Below are 20422 nucleotides of genomic sequence, written 5' to 3'. Positions count from 1 at the left end.
TTCCCTTGTTTCCCAAGGTGACCATCTTGGAATTTGTCAAGAGGGTTGAGAGTGCACAAAGAAATTGCCTACGGGCACAACACCCTGAAAGCACCCAATCTCGTTTGGTCTCAGAGGCAAAGCAGGGTTGGGCCTGGTTTGTACCTGGATGGGAGACCGCCTGGGTTTTCTTTTTATGTTGTTGGCGTTGACTTGTTTTTTTTGTTTGTTTCCCAAGGTGACCATCTTGGCGTTTGTCAAGAGGGTTGAGCATGCATTTGATCTCAGAGGCTAAGCAGGGTTGGGACCTGGTTAGTACCTGGATGGGAGACCGCCTGGGATTTCTCAATGCCATAGGCTTTAGTTTTAAGTTGTTGGCATTGACTTATTTTTTTTATTTTTATTATTCTTTTATTAAGTAGAACATAAATATAACAGTCAACCATACAGCATGACCCAGGGTCACAATTACATGGTAACAAAAAATAGGCAGCCAAATAACTCTGGGTTCTCAGAGGGGAGTCCTACAGTTTCATGCAGAAAAGAGAGAAACCCCACCTCCGACATGTAGTACAGTAGTACTGAGTAACGGAGTAGTGCAGCTCCGTTCAGACAAATGTAATCATGGAGAACAACTGGGACCACAGCGAGCCAGCTTATCATGACCTACGTGAACCAGAGTAAAATATGAGCCGGTCATGTCCAGAACCCTGGGGTTCTTCTGGGTCCCGAAGGCTAGTAAGGAGACAAGGCATAGTCAAAAGGGAGGACGGGGGAAGAAGAGAGTGCAAATACGGAGAGAGAGGAGGTGGGGGGATGGCGGCGGGGAAAAAAAGAAAAATAAAGACAAAAAGGGAGGGGGGAATGCCACCCAGGGCAGACATGGCCTACGTAGGTAAACGTTAGATGTTCAGTCGTTTTCTGGGACAGAGGCACTGCTCACCTCCCGAATGTAGTCTCGAGTACCAGTAAAATACCTCCAGGGCCTCCATGTAACACTAAATGCCTCTTCAGTGTTGTGAAGGGTGGCGGTCAATTCTTCCATCCGGAGAATATGATTGACTTTGGAATACCACAGCACCTTGGATGGGGGCTGAGGCTGCCTCCACAGTGCGGGAATGCAGGCCCGGGCGGCATTCAGGAGTTGCATCGTGAGGGTTTTTTGTATTTTCGAACAGGCTGTTCGGTCAAGTGTAGAAGGCACGCTGTTGGGAACCCAAAAGTTCCTCAAGGCCGGGCATGCCCAGAAAAGGTGTCCCATGGTCCCCGTATCTGAATTTCCCCTCTAACAAACATCCGGGATCGATCTATCCATTTTATTCAGAAGGTATGGGACTCTATACCAGCGTGAGACTATCTTGTATCCTGATTCTTGATATTGGTTTGTGATGGAAGCTTTATGTACTAAGGTCAGGATCTTCCCTATCTGTTGTGGGGTAAATGTGATGCCTAAGTCCCTCTCCCATTTGTGGATAAATGGTGGGGGTCGACTCCTCCTCCTGACTACTCAATAGGTTGTACAGGAGGGAGAGGGTGTGTCGCACAGGTTCCCTTTTGTGACAGATGGATTCATAGGGTGTCAGGTCTCTAGGAGTGTAGGGGGCCCTTTGTATGGCCAGAAGAAAGTGACGAAGTTGATAAGCACTAATCAAGTCAAGCGGAGGGTCAGAAAGCTCAGCGACAGTTTGCGTGGTCGGGAGCCCTCCCGAGGGCCACACCTCTCCCAGACGCTGTTTCCCCACCACTGTCAACTGTCGCAGTTTCTTGTTGGTAAATCCCGGTGGGAAGTCTGGATTACCTATAACCGGAGTCATTGGTGATGGCAGGGGAGCAATGTGTGTGCAGCGGAACAACCTCCGCACAACAGCCAACGTAGCTCCCACTACGGGGTGACCTCTGAGGTCTTTTGGTAGGGAGGACAGGAGCCACGGGGAGGTCAATAGGGGAATGGATCCATCCTCAATCTCCATCTCCACCCACTGCTTGTGTGGGCCATTACAATGCCAATCAACGACTCTCGCTAGCAGAGTCACTCTGTAGTATTGTCTGAGATCTGGGAGACCCAGACCCCCCTTGTCCTTTGGTCTGGCAAGCAATTGCAAACGGGCTCTGGGCGGTTTGCGCGCCCAAATAAAGTCCCGGAGCAGCACCTGCAGTTGTCTGAAAAAAATTGGGGGTAACCGGATCGGTAATGTCTGGAACATGTATAAGATCCGCGGGAGGGCCGTCATTTTGAATGCACTGAACCAGGTCAGTGTTAAAGCATGCCAGTTTCCCAAATCAGAATTCAGTCTATCCAGGAGAGGGACAAAATTAAGCGGGTACAATTGCGCTTAATCCGCTGCGATGTCAACGCCCAGGTAACGTATAGATTTTTCAGCCCAGTAGAATGGAAAAGCGGAGCGGAGCCTCTTGGCCTCACCATCCGGGACCGATATATTCAATACTGCTGACTTGGCGCAATTGATTTTATAGTTTGATAGGCTGCTGCAAGTATATTGGGAAGCAAAATGTGTGGATTGGAGACGGAAAAAATTCGATTGTCAGCGTACGCCGCAATTTTGTGGTGTGCCGAGGGTTTGGATATGCCAGTAATATTCGGGTCATTCCGAACGTGACACATAAGTGGTTCCAGTGTCAGAATAAAAATTAGGGGAGACAGAGGGCACCCCTGCCTTGTCCCATTAGTGATGGGAAAAGAGTCCGAGCACCACTCGTTCACCCGTACCGCTGCCGACGGCGTGGAGTAAAGTGACATTACCCAGCTCATCATGTTGGGGCCAAGACCTATATGTTCCAGGGTGGCCTGCATAAAGTGCCAGGCCACCCTGTCAAAGGCCTTTTCCGCGTCCATTCACAACATAAGCAAGGGCCTTCCCTGTACATGCGCCGCATGGATTAAATTGAGGACTCGGGCCGTATTGTCTCTAGCTTCCGACTTATTTTTATTTTTTTTGCTTGTTTCCCAAGGTGACCATCTTGGCGTTTGTTAAGAGGGTTGAAAGTGCCTGAAGAGATTGCCTGCGGGCACATCACCCTGAAAGCACCCGATCTCGTTTGATGTTGGAGGCTAAGAAGAGTCGGGCCTTGTTAGTACCTGGATGGGAGACTGCCTGGGAATACCAGGTGTCATAGACTTCTTTTTATGTTATTGGCATTGACCTGTTTTTTTTTCGCTTGTTTCCCAAAGTGACCATCTTGGCATTTGTCAAGAGGGTTGAGAATGCCCAAAGAGATTGCCTATGGGCACATAACCCTGAAAGCGCCCGATCTCCTCTGATATCAGAAGCTAAAAAGGGTTGGGCCTTGCTAGTACCTGGATTGGAGACCACCTGGGAATACTAGGTGCTGTAGGCTTCTTTTTATGTTGTTGGCCTTGACCTGTTTTTTTTTTCAATTGTTTCCCAAGGTGACCATCTTGGCATTTGTCAAGAGGGTTGAGAGTGCCCGAAGAGATCACCTACGGCCCTATCACCCTGAAAGCACCCAATCTCGTATGATCTCGGATGTTATACAGTGTCGGGCCTGGTTAGTACCTGGATGGGAGACCGCCTGGGAATACCAGGTGCCATAGGCTTCTTTTTTTTTTTTTTTTTTATTTAGTAGTATGCGACATACAATGCAAAGGCAACTTCACAGAATGTGTTATACAAATAGTTACAAACAAACGATCATATTGCATGGATATCAGAGCCAATGGTAAGAAGTCTGAGGAGAATAGCACGTGTACAGCTTTGCAGTCATATCAAGATGAGATTAAAGCTCCATCTCGTTGGGATCCTCTACCACTTAAAATATTATTGATACTAGCCCTGCTACCCTCGAAGAGTTTAGATATCCATAGATAGCGGAAGAGTATTGTGTAGTAGTCAAATGGGGTCGGAACATACCATTTTCTTTTCCCTTTTTTGAGTTAAGAAGGGAAATAGTAGAACTGAAAGGAGGGAGAAGGGGAAAGAGAAGATTGGGGAAGGAAATGGCAGAAAAGGAAAAGAAGGGGTAAGGGGGTGTCGTGGGTAGAGTGGATAGGGTGGGGTCCCCTCTCAGGGAGCAAGAGACGCCCTCGGCTCACCAGCTCATCAGCTGTCCAACGTTTGGAACAGCGATCTCCAACGATCACCATGAGCTTACTATGTCTCGCGGAGGTATTCTTCCGAAAAGCGAAACTGGGTCCAGTAGAACCATCTGTTCCCATGCTCCTCCATTTTATCCCTCATTGTGGCAGTCAGGTCTTCCATTCGTTCAATATCATTTACCCTTGTGAACCACTGGGTCACCATTGGAGCAGATTGCTCTTTCCACTGACTTGGGATGCAGGCCCTAGCTGCATTCAGGAGATGTTTAAGTAAGGACTTATGATAACGCTTTCTTGACATAGGCGTTAGATTGAGAAGAACTTCTGCGGGATCATTGGCTAAGGAAATGTCTGTGAACTTGTGGATGAGTCTCAGGACAAGCTGCCAGAATGTTTGTAATTTAGGGCATTCCCAGAAAATGTGGAGAATGGTGCAAGCCTGTTGCCCACAGCGACAGCAGCGGTCAGATTGACCGGGGAATATTTTGGCCAACACCACCGGTGTACGATACCAGCGTGTGATCAGCTTATATGAGATCTCCTGATATTTACTGCAGAGTGACGAGTATTCTGTCCTTCTGTGGTTTGGAGAATGTAGTTTGTAAGTCCCTTTTCCATTTAGCTAGGAAGGGTGGATCCGTGGAGGATTGTGCGTCTGTCAGGATTTGGTAGGACCTAGAGAGGGAACCGCGAATTGGGCCATCATCCAGGCAAAGTTCCTTGAAGGGGTGGAATTGTCTAGAGAAGAACGAATGGTTAGGTAGTGATCCGAGGAAATGGATTAGCTGTCTAGCTCTCCAGCTATCCAATGCAACAGGTACTTGCTCTAGCAGTATGGTCCGGGGCTTGCCTGGTAAAGGCCTGGTCAGACAGGCCTGGAGGGAATCTAGGATGTCCAAAAATTGAGGTCATAGGAGAAGGGAAATTAGTCAGGTGGGAAAGGTGAAAAAAACTATCCATCTCGGCGAGCGAGGGGCCAATTAACGGGTGAGTAGTCACGCAGGGCTCCAATGGCCTCCCCGCCCAAGGCAGACCAGCCAGTGGAACCCGCGCCATCTCCTGCTCTAGCTTGACCCATAGCTTTAGTTCCCCATGCCGGTGTCTTATCACATATGGTCCCCCATCGGATAGTGTCCGCTGTGTACTGCGCATGCGCAGTACACAGCAACACAGATTCCGAAAATTGCCGAGCATGAACGGCGCCTGCGCACTGAGTCCAGGTTCTATCCCCACTATCCAAGTGGACATAGAGTAAGAATATAAAAGAGCCAGCGAGGCCAAGCCCGAAGCGTGGCGAGCAAAGCTCGCCTGCGAGGGGCCCTCTAATATTCACAACCCTATGTCCGCTTGGTTGGTGGGGCTACCACCTCCACTCACCGCGCAGGCGCCGTTCAGCTTCGAAGATTTTCCGAACCTTCGTCTGCTCCGTACTGTGCATGCGCAGTACGGCGCAGACACTATATCATGGCCGGACAGTATATGGCAGAACACCGGCACCAGTCAACCACCGGTGTTATGTGCGTCGCTGTGTAATATAGAGCAGGATCCGGGAAGCCAATACCTCCCCGCAATTTCGGTCGCAATAGCATTGCCCTACCAATACGCATATGTTTTCCGCGCCAGAGGAACTTGATAAAGATTGAGCGAACCGCATGAAAAGTCTGGAGTATTTTGATAGGTAAGGCTTGTAGTAGATACAGAAGTCGTGGCATCGCGTTCATCTTCAACACATTACAGCGTCCGAACCATGACAGAGCTAGTGGGTCCCATCTTTTAGGGTCCGCTGTAAGCCCATAGGCTTCTTTTTATGTTGTTGGCTTTGACCTGTTTTTTTGCTTGTTTCTCAAGGCGACCATCTTGCCGTTTGTCAAGAGGGTTGGGCGTGTCTTGAAGAGAACGCTTACGGCCACATCAACCTGAAAGCACCCGATCTCGTCTGATTTCAGAGGCTAGCAGCGTCAGGCCTGGTTAGTACCTGGATGGGAGACTGCCTGGGAAGACCAGGTGCCATAGAAGGATCTGGCCTGGTTAGTACCTGGATGGGAGACAGCTTGGGAATATCAGGTGCCGTAGGCTTCTCATTATGTTGTCGGCGTTGACCTGTTTTATTTCCCCTTGTTTCCCAAGGTGACCATCTTGGCATGTGTCAAGAGGGTTGAGAGTGCACAAAGAAATTGCCTACGAGCACAACACCCTGAAAGCGCCCAATCTCGTTTGGTCTCAGAGGCTAAGCAGGGTTGGGCCTGGTTTGTACCTGGATGGGAGACCGCCTGGGTTTTCTAGATGCAGCAGGCTTATTTTTATGTTGTTGGTGTTGACCTGTTTTTTTCGCTTGTTTCCCAAAGTGATCATCTTGGCATTTGTCAAGAGGGTTGAGAGTGCCTAAAGAGATCGCTTACAGCCGCATCACCTTGAAAGCACCCTATCTCTTCTGATCTCAGAGGCTAAGAAGGGTTGGGCCTAGTTAGTACTTGAATGGGAGACGGCCTTGGAATACAAGGTGCCGTATTCTTCTTTTTTTTTTTTTAAAACAATCTTTAATTATAGGAGATAGGGTATTACAGCTTGATATACAGTAAAAGAATGAAAAAAAATGAAAATAAACAGAGAGGATAAACATTTGCTGCAGGTAATGCTGATACGTAATACTCCAGTCGTTCCTTTTTCGTTTTTCACTTGTAGTGGAAACAAGAACATGAATAGTCAACAGTCATAAATTAACTTCGTACTAATCAGGTTATTAAGAGAGTATTTACCAGGTGACGGGTCAGCACGGTAGGTCAACTGATTGTTGGGCTGAGTAATCCCAGTCCGCAGTCTAGTTCGTGCAGTATAGGACTGGTCTGTCCTCTTGTAAGGGGTTCTCACGCGTGATACGCTTGGTCTGCTTCGTATTCTTCTTTTTATGTTGTTGGCGTTGACCTGTTTTTTTCCGCTTGTTTCCCAGGGTGACTATCTTGGCATTTTTCAAGAGGGATGAGAGTGCCCAAAGAGATTGCCTATGGGCACATCACCCTGAAAGCACCCAATCTCCGCTGATCTCAGAGGCTAGAAAGGGTCGCGCCTTGTTAATACCTGGATGGGAGACCGCCTGGAAATACTAGGTGCGGTAGGCTTCTTTTTATGTTGTTGGCGTTGACCTGTTTTTTTTGTTTGTTTCCCAAGGTGACCATCTTGGCGTTTGTCAAGAGGGTTGAGCGTGCCTGAAAAAATCTACTATGGCTGCATCACCCTGGAAGAGCCAAATCTCATTTGATCGCAGAGGCTAAGCAGGGTTGGGACCTGGTTAGTACCTGGATAGGAGACCGCCTGGGATTTCTCGATGCCATAGGCTTTTTTTTTAAGTTGTTGGCATTGACTTATTTTTTTTATTTTTTTTTATTCTTTTATTAAGTATAAGTAGAACAACATAAATATAACAGTCAACCATACAGCATGACCCAGGGTCACAATTACATGGTAACAAAAAATAGGCAGCCAAATAACTCTGGGTTCTCAGAGGGGAGTCCTACAGTTTCATGCAGAAAAGAGAGAAACCCCACCTCCGACATGTAGTACAGTATAACTAATGCAGCTCCGTTCGGAGAAATGTAATCATGGAGAACAACTGGGACTACAGCGAGCCAGCTTATCATGACCTATGTGAACCAGAGTAAAATATGAGCCGGTCGTGTCCAGAACCCTGGGGTTCTTCTGGGTCCCAAAGGCTAGTAAGGAGACAAGGCATAGTCAAAAGGGAGGACAGGGGAAGAAGAGAGTGCAAAGACGGAGAGAGAGGAGGGGGGGGGGAGGCGGCGGGGAAAAAAAGAAAAATAAAGACAAAAAGGGAGGGGGGGGAATGCCACCCAGGGCAGACATGGCCTACGTAGGTAAACGTTAGATGTTCAGCCGTTTTCTGGGACAGGGGCGCTGCTCACCTCCTGAATGTAGTCTCAAGTACCAGTAAAATACCTCCAGGGCCTCAATGTAACACTAAATGCCTCTTCAGTGTTGTGAAGGGTGGCGGTCAATTCTTCCATCCGGAGAATATGATTGACTTTGGAATAGCACAGCACCTTGGATGGGGGCTGAGGCTGCCTCCACAGTGTGGGAATGCAGGCCCGGGCGGTGTTCAGGAGTTGCATCGTGAGGGTTTTTTTGTATTTTCGAACAGGCTGTTTGGTCAAGTGTAGAAGGCACGCTGCTGGGTTGTCTGCGATATCTACATTTCTGAGAGTTTTTATCGTCCCGGTCACCTCTACCCAAAAGTTCCTCAAGGCCGGGCATGCCCAGAAAATGTGTCCCATGGTCCCCGTATCTGAATTGCACCTCCAACAAACATCCGGGATCGATCTATTCATTTTATTCAGAAGGTATGGGACTCTATACCAGTGTGAGACTATCTTGTATCCTGATTCTTGATATTGGTTTGCGATGGAAGCTTTATGTACTAAGGTCAGGATCTTCCCTATCTGTTGTGGGGTAAATGTGATGCCTAAGTCCCTCTCCCATTTGTGGATAAATGGTGGGGGTCGACTCCTCCTCCTGACTACTCAATAGGTTGTACAGGAGGGAGAGGGTGTGTCGCACAGGTTCCCTTTTGTGACAGATGGATTCATAGGGTGTCAGGTCTCTAGGAGTGTAGGGGGCCCTTTGTATGGCCAGAAGAAAGTGACGAAGTTGATAAGCACTAAACAAGTCAAGCGGAGGGCCACACCTCTCCCAGACGCTGTTTCCCCACCACTGTCAACTGTCGCAGTTTCTTGTTGGTAAATCCCGGTGGGAAGTCTGGATTACCTATAACCGGAGTCATTGGTGATGGCAGGGGAGCAATGTGTGTGCAGCGGAACAACCTCCGCAAAACAGCCAACGTAGCTCCCACTACGGGGTGACCTCTGAGGTCTTTTGGTAGGGAGGACAGGAGCCACGGGGATGTCAATGGATCCATCCTCAATCTCCATCTCCACCCACTGCTTGTGTGGGCCATTACAATGCCAATCAACGACTCTCGCTAGCAGAGTCACTCTGTAGTATTGTCTGAGATCTGGGAGACCCAGACCCCCCTTGTCCTTTGGTCTGGCAAGCAATTGCAAACGGGCTCTGGGCGGTTTGTGCGCCCAAATAAAGTCCCGGAGCAGCACCTGCAGTTGTCTGAAAAAAATTGGGGGTAACCGGATCGGTAATGTCTGGAACATGTATGAGATCCGCGGGAGGGCCGTCATTTTGAATGCATTACAGCACCCGAACCAGGTCAGTGTTAAAGCATGCCAGTTTCCCAAATCAGATTTCAGTCTATCCAGGAGAGGGACAAAATTAAGCGGGTACAATTGCGCTAAATCCGCTGCGATGTCAACGCCCAGGTAACGTATAGATTTTTCAGCCCAGTAGCCTCTTGGCCTCACCATCCGGGACCGATATATTCAATACAGCCGACTTGGCGCAATTGATTTTATAGTTTGATAGGCTGCCGTATCGCTGTAGAGACGCAAGTATATTGGGAAGCAAAATGTGTGGATTGGAGACGGAAAAAATTAGATCGTCAGCGTACGCCGCAATTTTGTGGTGTGCCGAGGGTTTGGCTATGCCAGTAATATTCAGGTCATTCCGAACGTGACACATAAGTGGTTCCAGTGTCAGAATAAAAATTTGGGGAGACAGAGGGCACCCCTGCCTTATCCCATTAGTGATGGGGAAAGAGTCTGAGCATCACTTGTTCACCCGTACCGCTGCCGACGGCGTGGAGTAAAGCGACATTACCCAGCTCATCATGTTGGGGCCAAGACCTATATGTTCCAGGGTGGCCTGCATAAAGAGCCAGGCCACCCTGTCAAAGGCCTTCTCAGCGTCCGTTGAACAACATAAGCAAGGGCCTTCCCTGTACATGCGCCGCATGGATTAAATTGAGGACTCAGGCCGTATTGTCTCTAGCTTCCGACTTATTATTTTTTTTTTTGCCTGTTTCCCAAGGTGACCATCTTGGCGTTTGTCAAGAGGGTTGAAAGTGCCTGAAGAGATTGCCTACGGGCACATCCCCCTGAAAGCACCCGATCTCGTTTGATGTTGGAGGCTAAGAAGAGTCGGGCCTTGTTAGTACCTGGATGGGAGACCGCCTGGGAATACCAGGTGTCGTAGACTTCTTTTTATGTTGTTGAGGTTGACCTGTTTTTTTTTCGCTTGTTTCCCAAAGTGACCATCTTGGTGTTTGTCAAGAGGGTTGAGAGTGCCTGAAGAGATTGCCTATGGCCACATCACTCTGAAAGCACCCAATCTCGTCTGATCTTGGAGGCTAAGAAGAGTCGGGCCTGGTTAGTACCTGGATGGGAGACCACCAGGGAATACCAGTTATTGTAGGCTTCTTTTTATGTTGTTGGCGTTAATTCGTTTTTTTTTTTTTTGCTTGTTTCCCAAGGTGACCATCTTGGCATTTGTCAAGAGGGTTGAGAGTGCCCAAAGAGATCGCTTACAGCAGCATCACCCTGAAAGAGCCCTATCTCTTCTCTTCTCTGAGGCTAAGAAGGGTTGGGCCTAGTTAGTAACCTGGATGGGAGATGGCGTTGGAATACCAGGTGCCGTATTCTTCTTTTTATGTTGTTGACATTGACCTGTTTTTTTTTCGCTTGTATCTCAAGGTATCTTGTATCTTGGCATTTGTCAAGAGGGTTGAGAATGCCCAAAGAGATTGCCTATGGGCACATAACCCTGAAAGCGCCCGATCTCCTCTGATCTCAGAAGCTAAACAGGGTTGGGCCTTGCTAGTACCTGGATTGGAGACCACCTGAGAATACTAGGTGCTGTAGGCTTCCTTTTATGTTGTTGGCCTTGACCTGGTTTTTTTTTCACTTGTTTCCCAAGGTGATCATCTTGACGTTTGTCAAGAGGGTTGAAAGTGCCTGAAGAGATTGCCTACGGGCACATCACCCTGAAAGCACCCGATCTCGTTTGATGTTGGAAGCTAAGAAAAGTCGGGCCTTGTTAGTACCTGGATGGGAGACCGCCTGGGAATACCAGGTGTCGTAGACTTCTTTTTATGTTGTTGAGGTTGACCTGTTTTTTTTCGCTTGTTTCCCAAAGTGACCATCTTGGTGTTTGTCAAGAGGGTTGAGAGTGCCTGAAGAGATTGCCTATGGCCACATCACTCTGAAAGCACCCAATCTCGTCTGATCTTGGAGGCCAAGAAGAGTCGAGCCTGGTTAGTACCTGGATGGGAGACCACCAGGGAATACCAGTTATTGTAGGCTTCTTTTTATGTTGTTGGCGTTGATTCGTTTTTTTTTTCTTTTGCTTGTTTCCCAAGGTGACCATCTTGGCATTTGTCAAGAGGGTTGAGAGTGCCCAAAGAGATCGCTTACAGCAGCATCACCCTGAAAGAGCCCTATCTCTTCTCTTCTCTGAGGCTAAGAAGGGTTGGGACTAGTTAGTACCTGGATGGGAGATGGCGTTGGAATACCAGGTGCCGTATTCTTCTTTTTATGTTGTTGACATTGACCTGTTTTTTTTTGCTTGTATCTCAAGGTGACTATCTTGGCATTTGTCAAGAGGGTTGAGAATGCCCAAATAGATTGCCTATGGGCACATAACCCTGAAAGCACCCGATCTCCTCTGATCTCAGAAGCTAAACATGGTTGGGCCTTGCTAGTACCTGGATTGGAGACCACCTGGGAATACTAGGTGCTGTAGGCTTCTTTTTATGTTGTTGGCCTTGACCTGTTTTTTTTTTCACTTGTTTCCCAAGGCGACCATCTTGGCGTTTGTCAAGAGGGTTGAGAGTGCCCAAAGAGATCACCTACGGCCCCATCACCCTGAAAACACCCAATCTCGTCTGATCTCAGATGCTAAACAGTGTCGGGCCTGGTTAGTACCTGGATGGGAGACCGCCTCGGAATACCAGGTGCCATAGGCTTTTTTTTTTTTTTTTTTTTTTTTTATTTAGTAGTATGCGACATACAAAGCAAAGGCAACTTCACAGAATGTGTGATACAAATAGTTACAAACAAACGATCATATTGCATGGATATCAGAGCCAATGGTAAGAATTCCGAGGAGAATAGCACGTGTACAGCATTGCGGTCATATCAAGATAAGATTAAAGCTCCATCTCGTTGGGATCCTCTACCACTTAAAATATTATTGATACTAGCCCTGCTAGCCTCGAAGAGTTTAGATATCCATAGATAGGGGAAGAGTATTGTGTAGTAGTCAAATGGGGTCGGAACATACCATTTTCTTTTCCCTTTTTTGAGTTAAGAAGGGAAATAGTAGAACTGAAAGGAGGGAGAAGGGGAAAGAGAAGATTGGGGAAGGAAATGGCAGAAAAGGAAAAGAAGGGGTAAGGGGGTGTCGTGGGTAGAGTGGATAGGATGGGGTCCCCTCCCAGGGAGCAAGAGACGCCCTCGGCTCACCAGCTCATTAGCTGTCCAACGTTTGGAACAGCGATCTCCAACGATCACCATGGGCTTGCTATGTCTCGCGGAGGTATTCTTCCGAAAAGCGAAACTGGGTCCAGTAGAACCATCTGTTCCCATGCTCCTCCGTTTTATCCCTCATTGTGGCAGTCAGGTCTTCCATTCGTTCAATATCATTTACCCTTGCGAACCACTGGGTCACCATTGGAGCAGATTGCTCTTTCCACTGACTTGGGATGCAGGCCCTAGCTGCATTGAGGAGATGTTTAAGAAAGGACTTATGATAACGCTTTCTCGACATAGGAGTTAGATTGAGAAGAACTGCTGCGGGATCATTGGCTAAGGAAATGTCTGTGAACTTGTGGATGAGTCTCAGGACAGGCTGCCAGAATGTTTGTAATTTAGGGCATTCCCAGAAAATGTGGAGAATGGTGCCAGCCTGTTGCCCACAGCGACAGCAGCGGTCAGATTGACCAGGGAATATTTTGGCCAACACCACCGGTGTACGATACCAGCGTGTGATCAGCTTATATGAGATCTCCTGATATTTACTGCAGAGTGACGACTTATGGGCGAAAAAGAGTATTCTGTCCTTCTGTGGTTTGGAGAATGTAGTTTGTAAGTCCCTTTTCCATTTAGCTAGGAAGGGTGGATCCGTGGAGGATTGTGCGTCTGTCAGGATTTGGTAGGACCTAGAGAGGGAACCACGAATTGGGCCATCATCCAGGCAAAGTTCCTCGAAGGGGTGGAATTGTCTAGAGAAGAACGAATGGTTAGGTAGTGATCCGAGGAAATGGATTAGCTGTCTAGCTCTCCAGCTATCCAATGCAACAGGTACTTGCTCTAGCAGTATGGTCCCCATGGGAATCAAGCCCGTGGGTCCAAGAAATAGGGCTGCTCTCAGAAGCCATTTCGGGGCTTGCCTGGTAAAGGCCTGGTCAGACAGGCCCAGGGGGAATCTAGGATGTCCAATAATTGGGGTCATAGGAGAAGGGAAGTTAGTCAGGTGGGAAAGGTGAAAAAAACTATCCATCTCGGCGAGCGAGGGGCCAATTAACGGGTGAGTAGTCACACAGGGCTCCAATGGCCTCCCCGCCCAAGGCAGACCAGCCAGTGGAACCCGTGCCATCTCCTGCTCTAGCTTGACCCATAGCTTCAGTTCCCCATGCCGGTGTCTTATCACATATGGTCCCCCATCGGATAGTGTCCGCTGTGTACTGCTCATGCGCAGTACACAGCAACACAGATTCCGAAAATTGCCGAGCATGAACGGCGCCTGCGCACTGAGTCCAGGTTCTATCCCCACTATCCAAGTGGACATAGAGTATAAGAATATAAAAGAGCCAAGCGCAGCGAGGCCGAGCCCGAAGCGTGGCGAGCGAAGCTCGCCTGCGAGGGGCCCTCTAATATTCCCAACCCTATGTCCGCTTGGATGGTGGGGCTACCACCTCCACTCACCGCGCAGGCGCCGTTCAGCTTCGGAGATTTTCAGAAGCTTCGTCTGCTCCGTACTGTGCATGCGCAGTACGGCGTGGACACTATATCATGGCCAGACAGTATATGGCAGAACACCGGCACCAGTCATCCACCGGTGTCATGTGCGTCGCTGTGTAATATAGAGCAGGGTCCGGGAAGCCAATACCTCCCCGCAATTTCGGTCGCTATAGCATTGCCCTACCAATACGCATATGTTTTCCGCACCAGAGGAACTTGATAAAGATTGAGCGAACCGCATGAAAGAAAGTCTGGGGTATTTTGATAGGTAAGGCTTGTAGTAGATACAGAAGTCGTGGCATCGCGTTCATCTTCAACACATTACAGCGTCCGAACCATGACAGAGCTAGTGGGTCCCATCTTTTAAGGTCCGCTGTAAGCCCATAGGCTTCTTTTTATGTTGTTGGCTTTGACCTGTTTTTTTTGCTTGTTTCTCAAGGCGACCATCTTGGCATTTGTCAAGAGGGTTGGGCGTGTCTTGAAGAGAACGCTTACGGCCACATCAACCTGAAAGCACCCGATCTCGTCTGATTTCAGAGGCTAAGCAGCGTCAGGCCTGGTTAGTACCTGGATGGGAGACCACCAGGGAATGCCTGGGAAGACCAGGTGCCATAGAAGGATCTGGTCTGGTTAGTTTCTTGATTGGGAGATCGCCTGGGAATACTGGATGCCGTAGGCTTCTTTTTATGTTGTTGGCTTTGACCTGTTTTTTTTAGCTTGTTTCCCAAGGTGACCATCTTGGCCTTTGTCAACAGGCTTCAGAGTGCCCAAAGAGAGTGCCTACGGCCAAATCACCCTGAAAGAGCCCAATCTCATCTGATCTCGGAGGCTAAGCAGCGATGGGCCTGGTTAGTACCTGGATGGGAGACAGCTTGGTGCCGTAGGCTTCTCATTATGTTGTCGGCGTTGACCTGTTTTTTTTACCTTGTTTCCCAAGGTGACCATCTTGGCATGTGTCAAGAGGGTTGAGAGTGCACAAAGAAATTGCCTACGAGCACAACACCCTGAAAGCGCCCAATCTCGTTTGGTCTCAGAGGCTAAGCAGGGTTGGGCCTGGTTTGTACCTGGATGGGAGACCGCCTGGGTTTTCCAGATGCCGCAGGCTTATTTTTATGTTGTTGGTGTTGACCTGTTTTTTTTGCTTGTTTCCCAAATTGATCATCTTGGCATTTGTCAAGAGGGTTGAGAGTGCCTAAAGAGATCGCTTACAGCCGCATCACCCTGAAAGCACCCTATCTCTTCTGATCTCAGAGGCTAAGAAGGGTTGGGCCTAGTTAGTACTTGAATGGGAGACGGCCTTGGAATACCAGGTGCCGTATTCTTCTTTTTATGTTGTTGGCGTTGACCTGTTTTTTTTCGCTTGTTTCACAGGGTGACTATCTTGGCATTTTTCAAGAGGGATGAGAGTGCCCAAAGAGATTGCCTATGGGCACATCACCCTGAAAGCGCCCAATCTCCGCTGATCTCAGAGGCTAGAAAGGGTCGCGCCTTGTTAATACCTGGATGGGAGACCGCCTGGAAATACTAGGTGCGGTAGGCTTCTTTTTATGTTGTTGGCGTTGACTTGTTTTTTTTGTTTGTTTCCCAAGGTGACCATCTTGGCGTTTGTCAAGAGGGTTGAGCGTGCCTGAAAAAATCTACTATGGCTGCATCACCCTGAAAGAGCCAAATCTCATTTGATCTCAGAGGCTAAGCAGGGTTGGGACCTGGTTAGTACCTGGATGGGAGACCGCCTGGGATTTCTCGATGCCATAGGCTTTTTTTTTTAAGTTGTTGGCATTGACTTATTTTTTTTTTTTGTTTTATTCTTTTATTAAGTATACAGTGGTGTGAAAAAGTGTTTGCCCCCTTCCTCATTTCCTGTTCCTTTGCATGTTTGTCACACTTAAGTGTTTCAGAACATCAAACCAATTTAAACAATAGTCAAGGACAACACAAGTAAACACAAAATGCAATTTGTAAATGAAGGTGTTTATTATTAAAGGTGAAAAAAAATCCAAACCATCATGGCCCTGTGTGAAAAAGTGATTGCCCCCTAAACCTAATAACTGGTTGGGCCACCCTTAGCAGCAACAACTGCAACCAAGCGTTTGCGATAACGTGCAATGAGGCTTTTACAGCGTCCTGGAGGAATTTTGGCCCACTCATCTTTGCAGAATTGTCCTAATTCAGTTACATTAGATGGTTTTCGAGCATGAACGGCCTTTTTAAGGTCATACCACAACATCTCAATAGGATTCAGGTCAGGACTTTGGCTAGGCCACTCCAAAGTCTTCATTTTGTTTTTCTTCAGCCATTCGTTGGTGGACTTGCTGGTGTGTTTAGGATCATTGTCCTGCTGCAGAACCCAAGTTCTTTTCAGCTTGAGTACACAAACAGATGGTCGGACATTCTCCTTCAGGATCTCTTGGTAGACAGCAGAATTCATAGTTCCTTTTATCACGGCAAGTCTTCCAGGTCCTGAAGCAGCAAAACAGCCCCAGACCATCACACTACCACCACCATATTTTACTGTTGATATAATGTTCTTTTTATGAAATGCAGTGTTCCTTCTACACCAGATATACTTGGACACACACCTTCCAAAGAGTTCCACTTTTGTTTCATCGGTCCACAGAATGTTGTCCCAAAAGTCTTGGGGATCATCAAGATGTGTTGTGGAGAAATTGAGAAGAGCTTTGATGTTCTTTTTGCTCAGCAGTGGTTTTCTCCTTGGAACTCTGCCATGCAGGCCATTTTTGCCCAGTCTTTTCCTGATGGTGGAGGCATGACGCTGTCCTTAACTGAGGCAAGTGAGGCCTGCAGTTCCTTGGACGTTGTTGTGGGGTCTTTTGTGACCTCTTGGATGAGTCGTCGCTGCGCTCTTGGGGTAATTTTGGGCGGCCGGCCACTCCTGGGAAGGTTCACCACTGTTCCATGTCTTCGCCATTTGTGGATAATGGCTCTTACTGTGGTTCGCTGGATTCCCAAAGCTTTGGAAATGGCTTTATAACCCTTTCCAGACTGATAGATCTCAATTACTTTCTTTCTCAATTGTTCCTGAATTTCTTTGGGTCTCGGCATGATGTGTAGCTTTTAAGGATCTTCTGGTGGACCTTACTGTGTCAAGCAGCTCCTATTTAAGTGATGCCTTGATTGTGAACAGGTGTGGCAATAATCAGGCCTGGGTGTGGCTAGAGAAATTGAACTCAGGTGTGGACAACCACAGTTATAGTATGTTTTAACAAGGGGGGCAATCACTTTTTCACACAGGGCCATGATGGTTTGGATTTTTTTTCACCTTTAATAATAAACACCTTCATTTACAAATTGCATTTTGGGTTTACTTGTGTTGTCCTTGACTATTGTTTAAATTGGTTTGATGTTCCGAAACACTTAAGTGTGACAAACATGCAAAGGAACAGGAAATGAGGAAGGGGCAAACACTTTTTCACACCACTGTAAGTAGAACAACATAAATATAACAGTTAACCATACAGCATGACCCAGGGTCACAATTATATGGTAACAAAAAATAGGCAGCCAAATAACTCTGGGTTCTCAGAGGGGAGTCCTAGAGTTTCATGCAGAAAAGAGAGAAACCCCACCTCGGACATGTAGTACAGTATAACTAATCCAGCTCCGTTCGGACAAATGTAATCATGGAGAACAACTGGGACCACAGCGAGCCAGCTTATCATGACCTATGTGAACCAGAGTAAAATATGAGCCGGTCGTGTCCAGAACCCTTGGGTTCTTCTGGGTCCCAAAGGCTAGTAAGGAGACAAGGCATAGTCAAAAGGGAGAACGGGGGAAGAAGAGAGTGCAAAGACGGAGAGAGAGGAGGGGGGGGGGGACGGCGGCGGGGAAAAATAGAAAAATAAAGACAAAAAGGGAGGGGGGGGGAATGCCACCCAGGGCAGACATGGCCTATGTAGGTAAACGTTAGATGTTCAGTCGTTTTCTGGGACAAGGGCGCTGCTCACCTCCCGAATGTAGTCTCAAGTACCAGTAAAATACCTCCAGGGCCTCCATGTAACACTAAATGCCTCTTCAGTGTTGTGAAGGGTGGCGGTCAATTCTTCCATCCGGAGAATATGATTGACTTTGAAATACCACAGCACCTTGGATGGGGGCTGAGGCTGCCTCCACAGTGTGGGAATGCAGGCCCGGGCGGCGTTCAGGAGTTGCATCGTGAGGGTTTTTTTGTATTTTCGAACAGGCTGTTCGGTCAAGTGTAGAAGGCACGCTGCTGGATTGTCTGCGATATCTACATTTCTGAGAGTTTTTATCGTCCCAGTCACCTCCACCCAAAAGTTTCTCAAGGCCAGGCATGCCCAGAAAATGTGTCCCATGGTCCCCGTATCTGAATTGCACCTCCAACAAGCATCCGGAATCGATCTTTTAATTTTATTCAGAAGGTATGGGACTCTATACCAGCGTGAGACTATCTTGTATCCTGATTCTTGATATTGGTTTGCGATGGAAGCTTTATGTACTAATGTCAGGATCTTCCCTATCTGTTGTGGGGTAAATGTGATGCCAAAGTCCCTCTCCCATTTGTGGATAAATGGTGGGGTCGACTCCTCCTGCTGACTACTTAATAGGTTGTACAGGAGGGAGAGGGTGTGTCGCACAGGTTCCTTTTTGTGACAGATGGATTCAAAGGGCGTCAGGTCTCTAGGAGTGTAGGGGGCCCTTTGTATGGCCAGAAGAAAGTGACGAAGTTGATAAGCACTAAACAAGTCAAGCGGAGGGTCAGAAAGCTTGGCGACAGTTTGCGTGGTCGGGAGCCCTCCCGAGGGCCACACCTCTCCCAGACGCTGTTTCCCCACCACTGTCAACTGTCGCAGTTTCTTGTTGGTAAATCCCGGTGGGAAGTCTGGATTACCTATAACCGGAGTCATTGGTGACAGCAGGGGAGCAATGTGTGTGCAGCGGAACAACCTCCGCACAACAGCCAACGTAGCTCCCACTACGGGGTGATCCCTGAGGTCTTTTGGTAGGGAGGACAGGAGCCACGGGGAGGTCAATAGGGGAATGGATCCATCCTCAATCTCCATCTCCACCCACTGCTTGTGTGGGCCATTAGTAAGGGGGTGTCGTGGGTAGAGTGGATAGGATGGGGTCCCCTCCCAGGGAGCAAGAGCTGCCCTCGGCTCACCAGCTCATCAGCTGTCCAACGTTTGGAACAGCGATCTCCAACGATCACCATGAGCTTACTATGTCTCGCGGAGGTATTCTTCCGAAAAGCGAAACTGGGTCCAGTAGAACCATCTGTTCCCATGCTCCTCCGTTTTATCCCTCTTTGTGGCAGTCAGGTCTTCCATTTGTTCAATATCATTTACCCTTGCGAACCACTGGGTCACCATTGGAGCAGATTGCTCTTTCCACTGACTTGGGATGCAGGCCCTAGCTGCATTGAGGAGATGTTTAAGTAAGGACTTATGATAACGCTTTCTCGACATAGGAGTTAGATTGAGAAGAACTGCTGCGGGATCATTGGCTAAGGAAATGTCTGTGAACTTGTGGATGAGTCTCAGGACAGGCTGCCAGAATGTTTATAATTTAGGGCATTCCCAGAAAATGTGGAGAATGGTGCCAGCCTGTTGCCCACAGCGACAGCAGCGGTCAGATTGACCAGGTAATATTTTGGCCAACACCACCGGTGTACGATACCAGCGTGTGATCAGCTTATATGAGATCTCCTACGGTTAGTGTCCGCTGTGTACTGCTCATGCGCAGTACACAGCAACACAGATTCCGAAAATTGCCGAGCATGAACGGCGCCTGAGCACTGACTCCAGGTTCTATCCCCACTATCCAAGTGGACATAGAGTAAGAATATAAAAGAGCCGAGCGCAGCGAGGCCGAGCCCGAAGCGTGGCGAGCGAAGCTCGCCTGCGAGGGGCCCTCTAATATTCACAACCCTATGTCCGCTTGGACGGTGGGGCTACCACCTCCACTCACCGCGCAGGCGCAATTTCTGAACCCAAATATCACTATGCTTAAAAGTATACCTTTTTTTTTGTTTTTTCATTCTCATAGGGGAACAAAGACTCAGACAAGAGGCGGAGCAGCCCAGGACCCCCCGACCTCACCAGCCTGATTGGGCAGTTAGCCCAAGCCCAGTGTCAGAGCTGGAGCAGCCCAGCCCAGTGTCAGAGCTGGAGCAGCCCAGCCCAGGGCTAGATGTGGAGGAGGAAGAGGTGGTGGAGATACGCACCCCACAAAGTGAGTGTCTGACAACCCAGCTTAAGGTAAACAATTAATGGCTGTATATTTTAACAACATTTTTTATCTACACATGTTTTTAGGTGATGATCTGGTTGTGGAAGGACAAGCCGCGGAGCCATTTTCCTCTGACAGTGCCCAGAGACTGATTGGTCAGATCATGGCCTGGAATGGCAAGATTGATCAAATGCAGAACAAGATGCAAAGCATGCAACGAGAACTGGACACTATGAAACAGGAAATGAAGAACATGATCGATGTTTTAGGGAGAATCTAAGCC

At 48.2% G+C, this 20422-nt stretch overlaps 8 pseudogenes; all 8 read left to right on the top strand.

The window, feature by feature from the left end:
- Window positions 1–3437: 3437 nt before the first annotated feature.
- LOC143937423 (5S ribosomal RNA) lies at window positions 3438–3556 on the top strand (annotated as a pseudogene).
- A 6493-nt stretch (window positions 3557–10049) lies between these two features.
- LOC143936977 (5S ribosomal RNA) lies at window positions 10050–10168 on the top strand (annotated as a pseudogene).
- Window positions 10169–10268: 100 nt separating this feature from the next.
- Window positions 10269–10387, top strand: LOC143937259 (5S ribosomal RNA; annotated as a pseudogene).
- A 327-nt stretch (window positions 10388–10714) lies between these two features.
- On the top strand, window positions 10715–10833 carry LOC143936726 (5S ribosomal RNA; annotated as a pseudogene).
- A 101-nt stretch (window positions 10834–10934) lies between these two features.
- On the top strand, window positions 10935–11053 carry LOC143936755 (5S ribosomal RNA; annotated as a pseudogene).
- Window positions 11054–11152: 99 nt separating this feature from the next.
- Window positions 11153–11271, top strand: LOC143937338 (5S ribosomal RNA; annotated as a pseudogene).
- Window positions 11272–11594: 323 nt separating this feature from the next.
- LOC143936613 (5S ribosomal RNA) lies at window positions 11595–11713 on the top strand (annotated as a pseudogene).
- Window positions 11714–11814: 101 nt separating this feature from the next.
- Window positions 11815–11933, top strand: LOC143936383 (5S ribosomal RNA; annotated as a pseudogene).
- Window positions 11934–20422: the final 8489 nt, after the last annotated feature.

This window comes from Lithobates pipiens, unplaced genomic scaffold (genome assembly GCF_037356315.1).
Source record: "Lithobates pipiens isolate NorthernLeopardFrog02 unplaced genomic scaffold, aLitPip1_a1.2 Scaffold_28, whole genome shotgun sequence".
Classification (NCBI taxonomy): domain Eukaryota; kingdom Metazoa; phylum Chordata; class Amphibia; order Anura; family Ranidae; genus Lithobates; species Lithobates pipiens.
Note: the sequence above shows the minus strand (reverse complement) of the source record. Positions and strands in the feature narration are given on the sequence as shown.